Consider the following 12810-nt stretch of genomic DNA (forward strand, 5'->3'; position numbering starts at 1 on the left):
GGCCGTCGCGGAACTCTGTATTCTTAAATTTTCGTCTTGTTGAGAGTGGCGTCATTGGCTTGCACCCGCGTTCATGCGTGTGAAAATATTTGCTCTTCTTTACGCAAAATCGCACGCAGCCGGTAGGACTCGAACCTACGCTCCCAGAGGGAATCTGATTTCGAGTCAGACGCCTTAACCACTCGGCCACGACTGCGCGGAGCGCAATCCTCTCCCGTCACATGCAACTGCCACCGTTTAAAGCACTGTGGTGGCAGGAAACGGCGTAGTTACATTCTCTTCCGTAGTGTTTCCGCCGCTACTAGACGAATCACTACCAAAGCATTAAAATTTCCGCCCAGACAGGGATTTGAACCCTGGACCCTTAGGTTAAAAGCCTAATGCTCTACCGGCTGAGCTACCCGGGCTCACAGGACGTTAGCAAACCTTCCACGATGCACAACTATACATTGGCTCATGTCCTTTACTGTTGTGCAATCGCTGCAACTAATAAAACGTCGCCTGGATGCTGTCTACAAACTTATCGTGCTAAGCTCGTAACAGACTATCAAAGAATACTGACACACGACGCAAAAACAAATTGCAGCAGTCGTTACGTCTCATGCGTTGGAGCAGAGGATTTACGTGTTTTGTTGACACTCACTGGGCAACTCGAAAATTCACAAGCATTTTGAATGCAATGTTTCCCACGCTTTCGCTCATTTCACAGTTCCGTTGGAGACGTTCTTCACGTCCTGACACAAAAAAGGGAACGCAGTCGGTAGGACATTTTTTTTTTTTATTTTCTTGCTTCCCAGGCAGTTGCCTACTGTGTTCCTCTTATGGCATGCACTAGACAACCAGAACAGCTACAGGAGGGAGTCACTTTTGTTCTCGGCGGTAGTTACATTATCACAAACTCAGAGCAATTCCATTGGCGTCAGCTTCAAAACGAATGCATGCCGAAACCCGGGATCGAACCAGGGACCTTTAGATCTTCAGTCTAACGCTCTCCCAACTGAGCTATTTCGGCTGACGTGGAACGTCTCTGTTTTGTACGTCTTCGTTAACCTCTGCCTCGTCGCCAATTTCACAGTCGTCTTCGTCTGATAAGACACAGGGACGCTGAAAGGCGAGCAGCAGATGCAGTGAAGCACCACACACATTTCTTCTGCTTCAATCATCGTAACAAGCAAACACGTCGACTCGATTCATGTAATATTGACTTCGCTGACGCTAGAAAACCGGTGCTATATCGATGCCACGTGCAACTCGTGTGCAGAGAACGAGACACAAGAAGGAGTGAGCCTCTCCACCGTGTGAGAGGCAGTATCTAGCAGATACACACGGTAAAACATTTGACTTGCGCTAGCTCATAAATTGCTGCACGTCATCGTCTGCAAGCTAAAATGGACACATCTGCACTGCCCAGAGAGGCGACACTTGCACTGACACCTGGTGGACGGCTGCGAGACGAGGAGATGAGCTGTGGCTTCTGGGCGCGACTTTAGCGCTGCACCCTGTAGCCAAGAACACTGCACATTGCTGGCGACCCACGTGTTTAGTAGTGACGCAACCGCTAGGATGCAGCTGAACGTCCATCTTCTGTGAGCGAGAAAATTTTCGCAGTCGGCAGGACTCGAACCTGCGCTCCCAGAGGGAATCTGATTTCAAGTCAGACGCCTTAACCACTCGGCCACGACTGCCGGTGGCAAAAGCGTCTTCCGACAAGTGAAAGTGCCACCTTGAGAAGCAATCCGATGGCAGAAAGCGGCTTGGCCTCACTCTTTTCTCTAGTGTTTCCATGGCCAGCACATTAGCCGTTACGAAAGTGTATTAATTTTCGCCCAGGCAGAGGCTTGGACCCAACACCCTTTGGTTGAAAACCTAACGCTCTACCGACTGAGCTATCGTACAGCTGCGTGATGAGCGAGTGATTCACATGTCGTAATTACTGGCTTATGGCTCCAATGGCGACTTCACCGACTTCCCACTGACGCACCGCTGACGCTAGTTTTCTGTCGTCTTAAGCGGTGGACATACTTGCAAGTAGCTGCGAGATCTTAAGAAAAGAAACGCTGCACCATTGCTTTTGCCGCACTCGAATGACTGAATTACGATTCTTAAAAAGAAATGAATGTTCGCTCTGTCCAAAACTTCCAAGCACATGTGTGTACTCACAAACTCGGCGTCGGCGCGAGAAAATGACGGGAGCGCACTCGTGGGCCTGCGACGGCTTTCTGCAGTCCCAGCGTCAGTGCGTGGTGAACCGGTAACCACAGGAAGCAGCGGCCGTCGCGGAACTCTGTATTCTTAAATTTTCGTCTTGTTGAGAGTGGCGTCATTGGCTTGCACCCGCGTTCATGCGTGTGAAAATATTTGCTCTTCTTTACGCAAAATCGCACGCAGCCGGTAGGACTCGAACCTACGCTCCCAGAGGGAATCTGATTTCGAGTCAGACGCCTTAACCACTCGGCCACGACTGCGCGGAGCGCAATCCTCTCCCGTCACATGCAACTGCCACCGTTTAAAGCACTGTGGTGGCAGGAAACGGCGTAGTTACATTCTCTTCCGTAGTGTTTCCGCCGCTACTAGACGAATCACTACCAAAGCATTAAAATTTCCGCCCAGACAGGGATTTGAACCCTGGACCCTTAGGTTAAAAGCCTAATGCTCTACCGGCTGAGCTACCCGGGCTCACAGGACGTTAGCAAACCTTCCACGATGCACAACTATACATTGGCTCATGTCCTTTACTGTTGTGCAATCGCTGCAACTAATAAAACGTCGCCTGGATGCTGTCTACAAACTTATCGTGCTAAGCTCGTAACAGACTATCAAAGAATACTGACACACGACGCAAAAACAAATTGCAGCAGTCGTTACGTCTCATGCGTTGGAGCAGAGGATTTACGTGTTTTGTTGACACTCACTGGGCAACTCGAAAATTCACAAGCATTTTGAATGCAATGTTTCCCACGCTTTCGCTCATTTCACAGTTCCGTTGGAGACGTTCTTCACGTCCTGACACAAAAAAGGGAACGCAGTCGGTAGGACATTTTTTTTTTTTATTTTCTTGCTTCCCAGGCAGTTGCCTACTGTGTTCCTCTTATGGCATGCACTAGACAACCAGAACAGCTACAGGAGGGAGTCACTTTTGTTCTCGGCGGTAGTTACATTATCACAAACTCAGAGCAATTCCATTGGCGTCAGCTTCAAAACGAATGCATGCCGAAACCCGGGATCGAACCAGGGACCTTTAGATCTTCAGTCTAACGCTCTCCCAACTGAGCTATTTCGGCTGACGTGGAACGTCTCTGTTTTGTACGTCTTCGTTAACCTCTGCCTCGTCGCCAATTTCACAGTCGTCTTCGTCTGATAAGACACAGGGACGCTGAAAGGCGAGCAGCAGATGCAGTGAAGCACCACACACATTTCTTCTGCTTCAATCATCGTAACAAGCAAACACGTCGACTCGATTCATGTAATATTGACTTCGCTGACGCTAGAAAACCGGTGCTATATCGATGCCACGTGCAACTCGTGTGCAGAGAACGAGACACAAGAAGGAGTGAGCCTCTCCACCGTGTGAGAGGCAGTATCTAGCAGATACACACGGTAAAACATTTGACTTGCGCTAGCTCATAAATTGCTGCACGTCATCGTCTGCAAGCTAAAATGGACACATCTGCACTGCCCAGAGAGGCGACACTTGCACTGACACCTGGTGGACGGCTGCGAGACGAGGAGATGAGCTGTGGCTTCTGGGCGCGACTTTAGCGCTGCACCCTGTAGCCAAGAACACTGCACATTGCTGGCGACCCACGTGTTTAGTAGTGACGCAACCGCTAGGATGCAGCTGAACGTCCATCTTCTGTGAGCGAGAAAATTTTCGCAGTCGGCAGGACTCGAACCTGCGCTCCCAGAGGGAATCTGATTTCAAGTCAGACGCCTTAACCACTCGGCCACGACTGCCGGTGGCAAAAGCGTCTTCCGACAAGTGAAAGTGCCACCTTGAGAAGCAATCCGATGGCAGAAAGCGGCTTGGCCTCACTCTTTTCTCTAGTGTTTCCATGGCCAGCACATTAGCCGTTACGAAAGTGTATTAATTTTCGCCCAGGCAGAGGCTTGGACCCAACACCCTTTGGTTGAAAACCTAACGCTCTACCGACTGAGCTATCGTACAGCTGCGTGATGAGCGAGTGATTCACATGTCGTAATTACTGGCTTATGGCTCCAATGGCGACTTCACCGACTTCCCACTGACGCACCGCTGACGCTAGTTTTCTGTCGTCTTAAGCGGTGGACATACTTGCAAGTAGCTGCGAGATCTTAAGAAAAGAAACGCTGCACCATTGCTTTTGCCGCACTCGAATGACTGAATTACGATTCTTAAAAAGAAATGAATGTTCGCTCTGTCCAAAACTTCCAAGCACATGTGTGTACTCACAAACTCGGCGTCGGCGCGAGAAAATGACGGGAGCGCACTCGTGGGCCTGCGACGGCTTTCTGCAGTCCCAGCGTCAGTGCGTGGTGAACCGGTAACCACAGGAAGCAGCGGCCGTCGCGGAACTCTGTATTCTTAAATTTTCGTCTTGTTGAGAGTGGCGTCATTGGCTTGCACCCGCGTTCATGCGTGTGAAAATATTTGCTCTTCTTTACGCAAAATCGCACGCAGCCGGTAGGACTCGAACCTACGCTCCCAGAGGGAATCTGATTTCGAGTCAGACGCCTTAACCACTCGGCCACGACTGCGCGGAGCGCAATCCTCTCCCGTCACATGCAACTGCCACCGTTTAAAGCACTGTGGTGGCAGGAAACGGCGTAGTTACATTCTCTTCCGTAGTGTTTCCGCCGCTACTAGACGAATCACTACCAAAGCATTAAAATTTCCGCCCAGACAGGGATTTGAACCCTGGACCCTTAGGTTAAAAGCCTAATGCTCTACCGGCTGAGCTACCCGGGCTCACAGGACGTTAGCAAACCTTCCACGATGCACAACTATACATTGGCTCATGTCCTTTACTGTTGTGCAATCGCTGCAACTAATAAAACGTCGCCTGGATGCTGTCTACAAACTTATCGTGCTAAGCTCGTAACAGACTATCAAAGAATACTGACACACGACGCAAAAACAAATTGCAGCAGTCGTTACGTCTCATGCGTTGGAGCAGAGGATTTACGTGTTTTGTTGACACTCACTGGGCAACTCGAAAATTCACAAGCATTTTGAATGCAATGTTTCCCACGCTTTCGCTCATTTCACAGTTCCGTTGGAGACGTTCTTCACGTCCTGACACAAAAAAGGGAACGCAGTCGGTAGGACATTTTTTTTTTTTATTTTCTTGCTTCCCAGGCAGTTGCCTACTGTGTTCCTCTTATGGCATGCACTAGACAACCAGAACAGCTACAGGAGGGAGTCACTTTTGTTCTCGGCGGTAGTTACATTATCACAAACTCAGAGCAATTCCATTGGCGTCAGCTTCAAAACGAATGCATGCCGAAACCCGGGATCGAACCAGGGACCTTTAGATCTTCAGTCTAACGCTCTCCCAACTGAGCTATTTCGGCTGACGTGGAACGTCTCTGTTTTGTACGTCTTCGTTAACCTCTGCCTCGTCGCCAATTTCACAGTCGTCTTCGTCTGATAAGACACAGGGACGCTGAAAGGCGAGCAGCAGATGCAGTGAAGCACCACACACATTTCTTCTGCTTCAATCATCGTAACAAGCAAACACGTCGACTCGATTCATGTAATATTGACTTCGCTGACGCTAGAAAACCGGTGCTATATCGATGCCACGTGCAACTCGTGTGCAGAGAACGAGACACAAGAAGGAGTGAGCCTCTCCACCGTGTGAGAGGCAGTATCTAGCAGATACACACGGTAAAACATTTGACTTGCGCTAGCTCATAAATTGCTGCACGTCATCGTCTGCAAGCTAAAATGGACACATCTGCACTGCCCAGAGAGGCGACACTTGCACTGACACCTGGTGGACGGCTGCGAGACGAGGAGATGAGCTGTGGCTTCTGGGCGCGACTTTAGCGCTGCACCCTGTAGCCAAGAACACTGCACATTGCTGGCGACCCACGTGTTTAGTAGTGACGCAACCGCTAGGATGCAGCTGAACGTCCATCTTCTGTGAGCGAGAAAATTTTCGCAGTCGGCAGGACTCGAACCTGCGCTCCCAGAGGGAATCTGATTTCAAGTCAGACGCCTTAACCACTCGGCCACGACTGCCGGTGGCAAAAGCGTCTTCCGACAAGTGAAAGTGCCACCTTGAGAAGCAATCCGATGGCAGAAAGCGGCTTGGCCTCACTCTTTTCTCTAGTGTTTCCATGGCCAGCACATTAGCCGTTACGAAAGTGTATTAATTTTCGCCCAGGCAGAGGCTTGGACCCAACACCCTTTGGTTGAAAACCTAACGCTCTACCGACTGAGCTATCGTACAGCTGCGTGATGAGCGAGTGATTCACATGTCGTAATTACTGGCTTATGGCTCCAATGGCGACTTCACCGACTTCCCACTGACGCACCGCTGACGCTAGTTTTCTGTCGTCTTAAGCGGTGGACATACTTGCAAGTAGCTGCGAGATCTTAAGAAAAGAAACGCTGCACCATTGCTTTTGCCGCACTCGAATGACTGAATTACGATTCTTAAAAAGAAATGAATGTTCGCTCTGTCCAAAACTTCCAAGCACATGTGTGTACTCACAAACTCGGCGTCGGCGCGAGAAAATGACGGGAGCGCACTCGTGGGCCTGCGACGGCTTTCTGCAGTCCCAGCGTCAGTGCGTGGTGAACCGGTAACCACAGGAAGCAGCGGCCGTCGCGGAACTCTGTATTCTTAAATTTTCGTCTTGTTGAGAGTGGCGTCATTGGCTTGCACCCGCGTTCATGCGTGTGAAAATATTTGCTCTTCTTTACGCAAAATCGCACGCAGCCGGTAGGACTCGAACCTACGCTCCCAGAGGGAATCTGATTTCGAGTCAGACGCCTTAACCACTCGGCCACGACTGCGCGGAGCGCAATCCTCTCCCGTCACATGCAACTGCCACCGTTTAAAGCACTGTGGTGGCAGGAAACGGCGTAGTTACATTCTCTTCCGTAGTGTTTCCGCCGCTACTAGACGAATCACTACCAAAGCATTAAAATTTCCGCCCAGACAGGGATTTGAACCCTGGACCCTTAGGTTAAAAGCCTAATGCTCTACCGGCTGAGCTACCCGGGCTCACAGGACGTTAGCAAACCTTCCACGATGCACAACTATACATTGGCTCATGTCCTTTACTGTTGTGCAATCGCTGCAACTAATAAAACGTCGCCTGGATGCTGTCTACAAACTTATCGTGCTAAGCTCGTAACAGACTATCAAAGAATACTGACACACGACGCAAAAACAAATTGCAGCAGTCGTTACGTCTCATGCGTTGGAGCAGAGGATTTACGTGTTTTGTTGACACTCACTGGGCAACTCGAAAATTCACAAGCATTTTGAATGCAATGTTTCCCACGCTTTCGCTCATTTCACAGTTCCGTTGGAGACGTTCTTCACGTCCTGACACAAAAAAGGGAACGCAGTCGGTAGGACATTTTTTTTTTTTATTTTCTTGCTTCCCAGGCAGTTGCCTACTGTGTTCCTCTTATGGCATGCACTAGACAACCAGAACAGCTACAGGAGGGAGTCACTTTTGTTCTCGGCGGTAGTTACATTATCACAAACTCAGAGCAATTCCATTGGCGTCAGCTTCAAAACGAATGCATGCCGAAACCCGGGATCGAACCAGGGACCTTTAGATCTTCAGTCTAACGCTCTCCCAACTGAGCTATTTCGGCTGACGTGGAACGTCTCTGTTTTGTACGTCTTCGTTAACCTCTGCCTCGTCGCCAATTTCACAGTCGTCTTCGTCTGATAAGACACAGGGACGCTGAAAGGCGAGCAGCAGATGCAGTGAAGCACCACACACATTTCTTCTGCTTCAATCATCGTAACAAGCAAACACGTCGACTCGATTCATGTAATATTGACTTCGCTGACGCTAGAAAACCGGTGCTATATCGATGCCACGTGCAACTCGTGTGCAGAGAACGAGACACAAGAAGGAGTCAGCCTCTCCACCGTGTGAGAGGCAGTATCTAGCAGATACACACGGTAAAACATTTGACTTGCGCTAGCTCATAAATTGCTGCACGTCATCGTCTGCAAGCTAAAATGGACACATCTGCACTGCCCAGAGAGGCGACACTTGCACTGACACCTGGTGGACGGCTGCGAGACGAGGAGATGAGCTGTGGCTTCTGGGCGCGACTTTAGCGCTGCACCCTGTAGCCAAGAACACTGCACATTGCTGGCGACCCACGTGTTTAGTAGTGACGCAACCGCTAGGATGCAGCTGAACGTCCATCTTCTGTGAGCGAGAAAATTTTCGCAGTCGGCAGGACTCGAACCTGCGCTCCCAGAGGGAATCTGATTTCAAGTCAGACGCCTTAACCACTCGGCCACGACTGCCGGTGGCAAAAGCGTCTTCCGACAAGTGAAAGTGCCACCTTGAGGAGCAATCCGATGGCAGAAAGCGGCTTGGCCTCACTCTTTTCTCTAGTGTTTCCATGGCCAGCACATTAGCCGTTACGAAAGTGTATTAATTTTCGCCCAGGCAGAGGCTTGGACCCAACACCCTTTGGTTGAAAACCTAACGCTCTACCGACTGAGCTATCGTACAGCTGCGTGATGAGCGAGTGATTCACATGTCGTAATTACTGGCTTATGGCTCCAATGGCGACTTCACCGACTTCCCACTGACGCACCGCTGACGCTAGTTTTCTGTCGTCTTAAGCGGTGGACATACTTGCAAGTAGCTGCGAGATCTTAAGAAAAGAAACGCTGCACCATTGCTTTTGCCGCACTCGAATGACTGAATTACGATTCTTAAAAAGAAATGAATGTTCGCTCTGTCCAAAACTTCCAAGCACATGTGTGTACTCACAAACTCGGCGTCGGCGCGAGAAAATGACGGGAGCGCACTCGTGGGCCTGCGACGGCTTTCTGCAGTCCCAGCGTCAGTGCGTGGTGAACCGGTAACCACAGGAAGCAGCGGCCGTCGCGGAACTCTGTATTCTTAAATTTTCGTCTTGTTGAGAGTGGCGTCATTGGCTTGCACCCGCGTTCATGCGTGTGAAAATATTTGCTCTTCTTTACGCAAAATCGCACGCAGCCGGTAGGACTCGAACCTACGCTCCCAGAGGGAATCTGATTTCGAGTCAGACGCCTTAACCACTCGGCCACGACTGCGCGGAGCGCAATCCTCTCCCGTCACATGCAACTGCCACCGTTTAAAGCACTGTGGTGGCAGGAAACGGCGTAGTTACATTCTCTTCCGTAGTGTTTCCGCCGCTACTAGACGAATCACTACCAAAGCATTAAAATTTCCGCCCAGACAGGGATTTGAACCCTGGACCCTTAGGTTAAAAGCCTAATGCTCTACCGGCTGAGCTACCCGGGCTCACAGGACGTTAGCAAACCTTCCACGATGCACAACTATACATTGGCTCATGTCCTTTACTGTTGTGCAATCGCTGCAACTAATAAAACGTCGCCTGGATGCTGTCTACAAACTTATCGTGCTAAGCTCGTAACAGACTATCAAAGAATACTGACACACGACGCAAAAACAAATTGCAGCAGTCGTTACGTCTCATGCGTTGGAGCAGAGGATTTACGTGTTTTGTTGACACTCACTGGGCAACTCGAAAATTCACAAGCATTTTGAATGCAATGTTTCCCACGCTTTCGCTCATTTCACAGTTCCGTTGGAGACGTTCTTCACGTCCTGACACAAAAAAGGGAACGCAGTCGGTAGGACATTTTTTTTTTTTATTTTCTTGCTTCCCAGGCAGTTGCCTACTGTGTTCCTCTTATGGCATGCACTAGACAACCAGAACAGCTACAGGAGGGAGTCACTTTTGTTCTCGGCGGTAGTTACATTATCACAAACTCAGAGCAATTCCATTGGCGTCAGCTTCAAAACGAATGCATGCCGAAACCCGGGATCGAACCAGGGACCTTTAGATCTTCAGTCTAACGCTCTCCCAACTGAGCTATTTCGGCTGACGTGGAACGTCTCTGTTTTGTACGTCTTCGTTAACCTCTGCCTCGTCGCCAATTTCACAGTCGTCTTCGTCTGATAAGACACAGGGACGCTGAAAGGCGAGCAGCAGATGCAGTGAAGCACCACACACATTTCTTCTGCTTCAATCATCGTAACAAGCAAACACGTCGACTCGATTCATGTAATATTGACTTCGCTGACGCTAGAAAACCGGTGCTATATCGATGCCACGTGCAACTCGTGTGCAGAGAACGAGACACAAGAAGGAGTCAGCCTCTCCACCGTGTGAGAGGCAGTATCTAGCAGATACACACGGTAAAACATTTGACTTGCGCTAGCTCATAAATTGCTGCACGTCATCGTCTGCAAGCTAAAATGGACACATCTGCACTGCCCAGAGAGGCGACACTTGCACTGACACCTGGTGGACGGCTGCGAGACGAGGAGATGAGCTGTGGCTTCTGGGCGCGACTTTAGCGCTGCACCCTGTAGCCAAGAACACTGCACATTGCTGGCGACCCACGTGTTTAGTAGTGACGCAACCGCTAGGATGCAGCTGAACGTCCATCTTCTGTGAGCGAGAAAATTTTCGCAGTCGGCAGGACTCGAACCTGCGCTCCCAGAGGGAATCTGATTTCAAGTCAGACGCCTTAACCACTCGGCCACGACTGCCGGTGGCAAAAGCGTCTTCCGACAAGTGAAAGTGCCACCTTGAGAAGCAATCCGATGGCAGAAAGCGGCTTGGCCTCACTCTTTTCTCTAGTGTTTCCATGGCCAGCACATTAGCCGTTACGAAAGTGTATTAATTTTCGCCCAGGCAGAGGCTTGGACCCAACACCCTTTGGTTGAAAACCTAACGCTCTACCGACTGAGCTATCGTACAGCTGCGTGATGAGCGAGTGATTCACATGTCGTAATTACTGGCTTATGGCTCCAATGGCGACTTCACCGACTTCCCACTGACGCACCGCTGACGCTAGTTTTCTGTCGTCTTAAGCGGTGGACATACTTGCAAGTAGCTGCGAGATCTTAAGAAAAGAAACGCTGCACCATTGCTTTTGCCGCACTCGAATGACTGAATTACGATTCTTAAAAAGAAATGAATGTTCGCTCTGTCCAAAACTTCCAAGCACATGTGTGTACTCACAAACTCGGCGTCGGCGCGAGAAAATGACGGGAGCGCACTCGTGGGCCTGCGACGGCTTTCTGCAGTCCCAGCGTCAGTGCGTGGTGAACCGGTAACCACAGGAAGCAGCGGCCGTCGCGGAACTCTGTATTCTTAAATTTTCGTCTTGTTGAGAGTGGCGTCATTGGCTTGCACCCGCGTTCATGCGTGTGAAAATATTTGCTCTTCTTTACGCAAAATCGCACGCAGCCGGTAGGACTCGAACCTACGCTCCCAGAGGGAATCTGATTTCGAGTCAGACGCCTTAACCACTCGGCCACGACTGCGCGGAGCGCAATCCTCTCCCGTCACATGCAACTGCCACCGTTTAAAGCACTGTGGTGGCAGGAAACGGCGTAGTTACATTCTCTTCCGTAGTGTTTCCGCCGCTACTAGACGAATCACTACCAAAGCATTAAAATTTCCGCCCAGACAGGGATTTGAACCCTGGACCCTTAGGTTAAAAGCCTAATGCTCTACCGGCTGAGCTACCCGGGCTCACAGGACGTTAGCAAACCTTCCACGATGCACAACTATACATTGGCTCATGTCCTTTACTGTTGTGCAATCGCTGCAACTAATAAAACGTCGCCTGGATGCTGTCTACAAACTTATCGTGCTAAGCTCGTAACAGACTATCAAAGAATACTGACACACGACGCAAAAACAAATTGCAGCAGTCGTTACGTCTCATGCGTTGGAGCAGAGGATTTACGTGTTTTGTTGACACTCACTGGGCAACTCGAAAATTCACAAGCATTTTGAATGCAATGTTTCCCACGCTTTCGCTCATTTCACAGTTCCGTTGGAGACGTTCTTCACGTCCTGACACAAAAAAGGGAACGCAGTCGGTAGGACATTTTTTTTTTTTATTTTCTTGCTTCCCAGGCAGTTGCCTACTGTGTTCCTCTTATGGCATGCACTAGACAACCAGAACAGCTACAGGAGGGAGTCACTTTTGTTCTCGGCGGTAGTTACATTATCACAAACTCAGAGCAATTCCATTGGCGTCAGCTTCAAAACGAATGCATGCCGAAACCCGGGATCGAACCAGGGACCTTTAGATCTTCAGTCTAACGCTCTCCCAACTGAGCTATTTCGGCTGACGTGGAACGTCTCTGTTTTGTACGTCTTCGTTAACCTCTGCCTCGTCGCCAATTTCACAGTCGTCTTCGTCTGATAAGACACAGGGACGCTGAAAGGCGAGCAGCAGATGCAGTGAAGCACCACACACATTTCTTCTGCTTCAATCATCGTAACAAGCAAACACGTCGACTCGATTCATGTAATATTGACTTCGCTGACGCTAGAAAACCGGTGCTATATCGATGCCACGTGCAACTCGTGTGCAGAGAACGAGACACAAGAAGGAGTGAGCCTCTCCACCGTGTGAGAGGCAGTATCTAGCAGATACACACGGTAAAACATTTGACTTGCGCTAGCTCATAAATTGCTGCACGTCATCGTCTGCAAGCTAAAATGGACACATCTGCACTGCCCAGAGAGGCGACACTTGCACTGACACCTGGTGGACGGCTGCGAGACGAGGAGATGAG

At 49.9% G+C, this 12810-nt stretch overlaps 23 non-coding genes across 23 annotated transcripts; all 23 read right to left on the bottom strand.

Annotated features, from left to right (window-relative positions):
• Positions 1 to 114: 114 nt before the first annotated feature.
• Positions 115 to 196, bottom strand: Trnas-cga (transfer RNA serine (anticodon CGA)). The gene has a single exon. It is a non-coding gene; the product is annotated as a tRNA-Ser (tRNA).
• A 138-nt stretch (positions 197 to 334) lies between these two features.
• Trnak-uuu (transfer RNA lysine (anticodon UUU)) lies at positions 335 to 407 on the bottom strand. Its single transcript has one exon. It is a non-coding gene; the product is annotated as a tRNA-Lys (tRNA).
• Positions 408 to 939: 532 nt separating this feature from the next.
• On the bottom strand, positions 940 to 1012 carry Trnaf-gaa (transfer RNA phenylalanine (anticodon GAA)). Its single transcript has one exon. It is a non-coding gene; the product is annotated as a tRNA-Phe (tRNA).
• Positions 1013 to 1603: 591 nt separating this feature from the next.
• Positions 1604 to 1685, bottom strand: Trnas-uga (transfer RNA serine (anticodon UGA)). Its single transcript has one exon. It is a non-coding gene; the product is annotated as a tRNA-Ser (tRNA).
• Positions 1686 to 2383: 698 nt separating this feature from the next.
• On the bottom strand, positions 2384 to 2465 carry Trnas-cga (transfer RNA serine (anticodon CGA)). The gene has a single exon. It is a non-coding gene; the product is annotated as a tRNA-Ser (tRNA).
• Positions 2466 to 2603: 138 nt separating this feature from the next.
• Trnak-uuu (transfer RNA lysine (anticodon UUU)) lies at positions 2604 to 2676 on the bottom strand. The gene has a single exon. It is a non-coding gene; the product is annotated as a tRNA-Lys (tRNA).
• A 532-nt stretch (positions 2677 to 3208) lies between these two features.
• On the bottom strand, positions 3209 to 3281 carry Trnaf-gaa (transfer RNA phenylalanine (anticodon GAA)). Its single transcript has one exon. It is a non-coding gene; the product is annotated as a tRNA-Phe (tRNA).
• A 591-nt stretch (positions 3282 to 3872) lies between these two features.
• Trnas-uga (transfer RNA serine (anticodon UGA)) lies at positions 3873 to 3954 on the bottom strand. The gene has a single exon. It is a non-coding gene; the product is annotated as a tRNA-Ser (tRNA).
• A 698-nt stretch (positions 3955 to 4652) lies between these two features.
• Trnas-cga (transfer RNA serine (anticodon CGA)) lies at positions 4653 to 4734 on the bottom strand. Its single transcript has one exon. It is a non-coding gene; the product is annotated as a tRNA-Ser (tRNA).
• A 138-nt stretch (positions 4735 to 4872) lies between these two features.
• Positions 4873 to 4945, bottom strand: Trnak-uuu (transfer RNA lysine (anticodon UUU)). Its single transcript has one exon. It is a non-coding gene; the product is annotated as a tRNA-Lys (tRNA).
• Positions 4946 to 5477: 532 nt separating this feature from the next.
• On the bottom strand, positions 5478 to 5550 carry Trnaf-gaa (transfer RNA phenylalanine (anticodon GAA)). The gene has a single exon. It is a non-coding gene; the product is annotated as a tRNA-Phe (tRNA).
• Positions 5551 to 6141: 591 nt separating this feature from the next.
• Positions 6142 to 6223, bottom strand: Trnas-uga (transfer RNA serine (anticodon UGA)). The gene has a single exon. It is a non-coding gene; the product is annotated as a tRNA-Ser (tRNA).
• Positions 6224 to 6921: 698 nt separating this feature from the next.
• Trnas-cga (transfer RNA serine (anticodon CGA)) lies at positions 6922 to 7003 on the bottom strand. The gene has a single exon. It is a non-coding gene; the product is annotated as a tRNA-Ser (tRNA).
• Positions 7004 to 7141: 138 nt separating this feature from the next.
• Trnak-uuu (transfer RNA lysine (anticodon UUU)) lies at positions 7142 to 7214 on the bottom strand. The gene has a single exon. It is a non-coding gene; the product is annotated as a tRNA-Lys (tRNA).
• A 532-nt stretch (positions 7215 to 7746) lies between these two features.
• On the bottom strand, positions 7747 to 7819 carry Trnaf-gaa (transfer RNA phenylalanine (anticodon GAA)). Its single transcript has one exon. It is a non-coding gene; the product is annotated as a tRNA-Phe (tRNA).
• Positions 7820 to 8410: 591 nt separating this feature from the next.
• Positions 8411 to 8492, bottom strand: Trnas-uga (transfer RNA serine (anticodon UGA)). The gene has a single exon. It is a non-coding gene; the product is annotated as a tRNA-Ser (tRNA).
• A 698-nt stretch (positions 8493 to 9190) lies between these two features.
• On the bottom strand, positions 9191 to 9272 carry Trnas-cga (transfer RNA serine (anticodon CGA)). Its single transcript has one exon. It is a non-coding gene; the product is annotated as a tRNA-Ser (tRNA).
• Positions 9273 to 9410: 138 nt separating this feature from the next.
• Positions 9411 to 9483, bottom strand: Trnak-uuu (transfer RNA lysine (anticodon UUU)). The gene has a single exon. It is a non-coding gene; the product is annotated as a tRNA-Lys (tRNA).
• A 532-nt stretch (positions 9484 to 10015) lies between these two features.
• Positions 10016 to 10088, bottom strand: Trnaf-gaa (transfer RNA phenylalanine (anticodon GAA)). The gene has a single exon. It is a non-coding gene; the product is annotated as a tRNA-Phe (tRNA).
• A 591-nt stretch (positions 10089 to 10679) lies between these two features.
• On the bottom strand, positions 10680 to 10761 carry Trnas-uga (transfer RNA serine (anticodon UGA)). Its single transcript has one exon. It is a non-coding gene; the product is annotated as a tRNA-Ser (tRNA).
• Positions 10762 to 11459: 698 nt separating this feature from the next.
• Trnas-cga (transfer RNA serine (anticodon CGA)) lies at positions 11460 to 11541 on the bottom strand. Its single transcript has one exon. It is a non-coding gene; the product is annotated as a tRNA-Ser (tRNA).
• A 138-nt stretch (positions 11542 to 11679) lies between these two features.
• Positions 11680 to 11752, bottom strand: Trnak-uuu (transfer RNA lysine (anticodon UUU)). The gene has a single exon. It is a non-coding gene; the product is annotated as a tRNA-Lys (tRNA).
• A 532-nt stretch (positions 11753 to 12284) lies between these two features.
• Positions 12285 to 12357, bottom strand: Trnaf-gaa (transfer RNA phenylalanine (anticodon GAA)). The gene has a single exon. It is a non-coding gene; the product is annotated as a tRNA-Phe (tRNA).
• Positions 12358 to 12810: the final 453 nt, after the last annotated feature.

The sequence above is a fragment of the Schistocerca nitens genome, unplaced genomic scaffold (assembly GCF_023898315.1).
Source record: "Schistocerca nitens isolate TAMUIC-IGC-003100 unplaced genomic scaffold, iqSchNite1.1 HiC_scaffold_219, whole genome shotgun sequence".
Lineage (NCBI taxonomy): Eukaryota > Metazoa > Arthropoda > Insecta > Orthoptera > Acrididae > Schistocerca > Schistocerca nitens.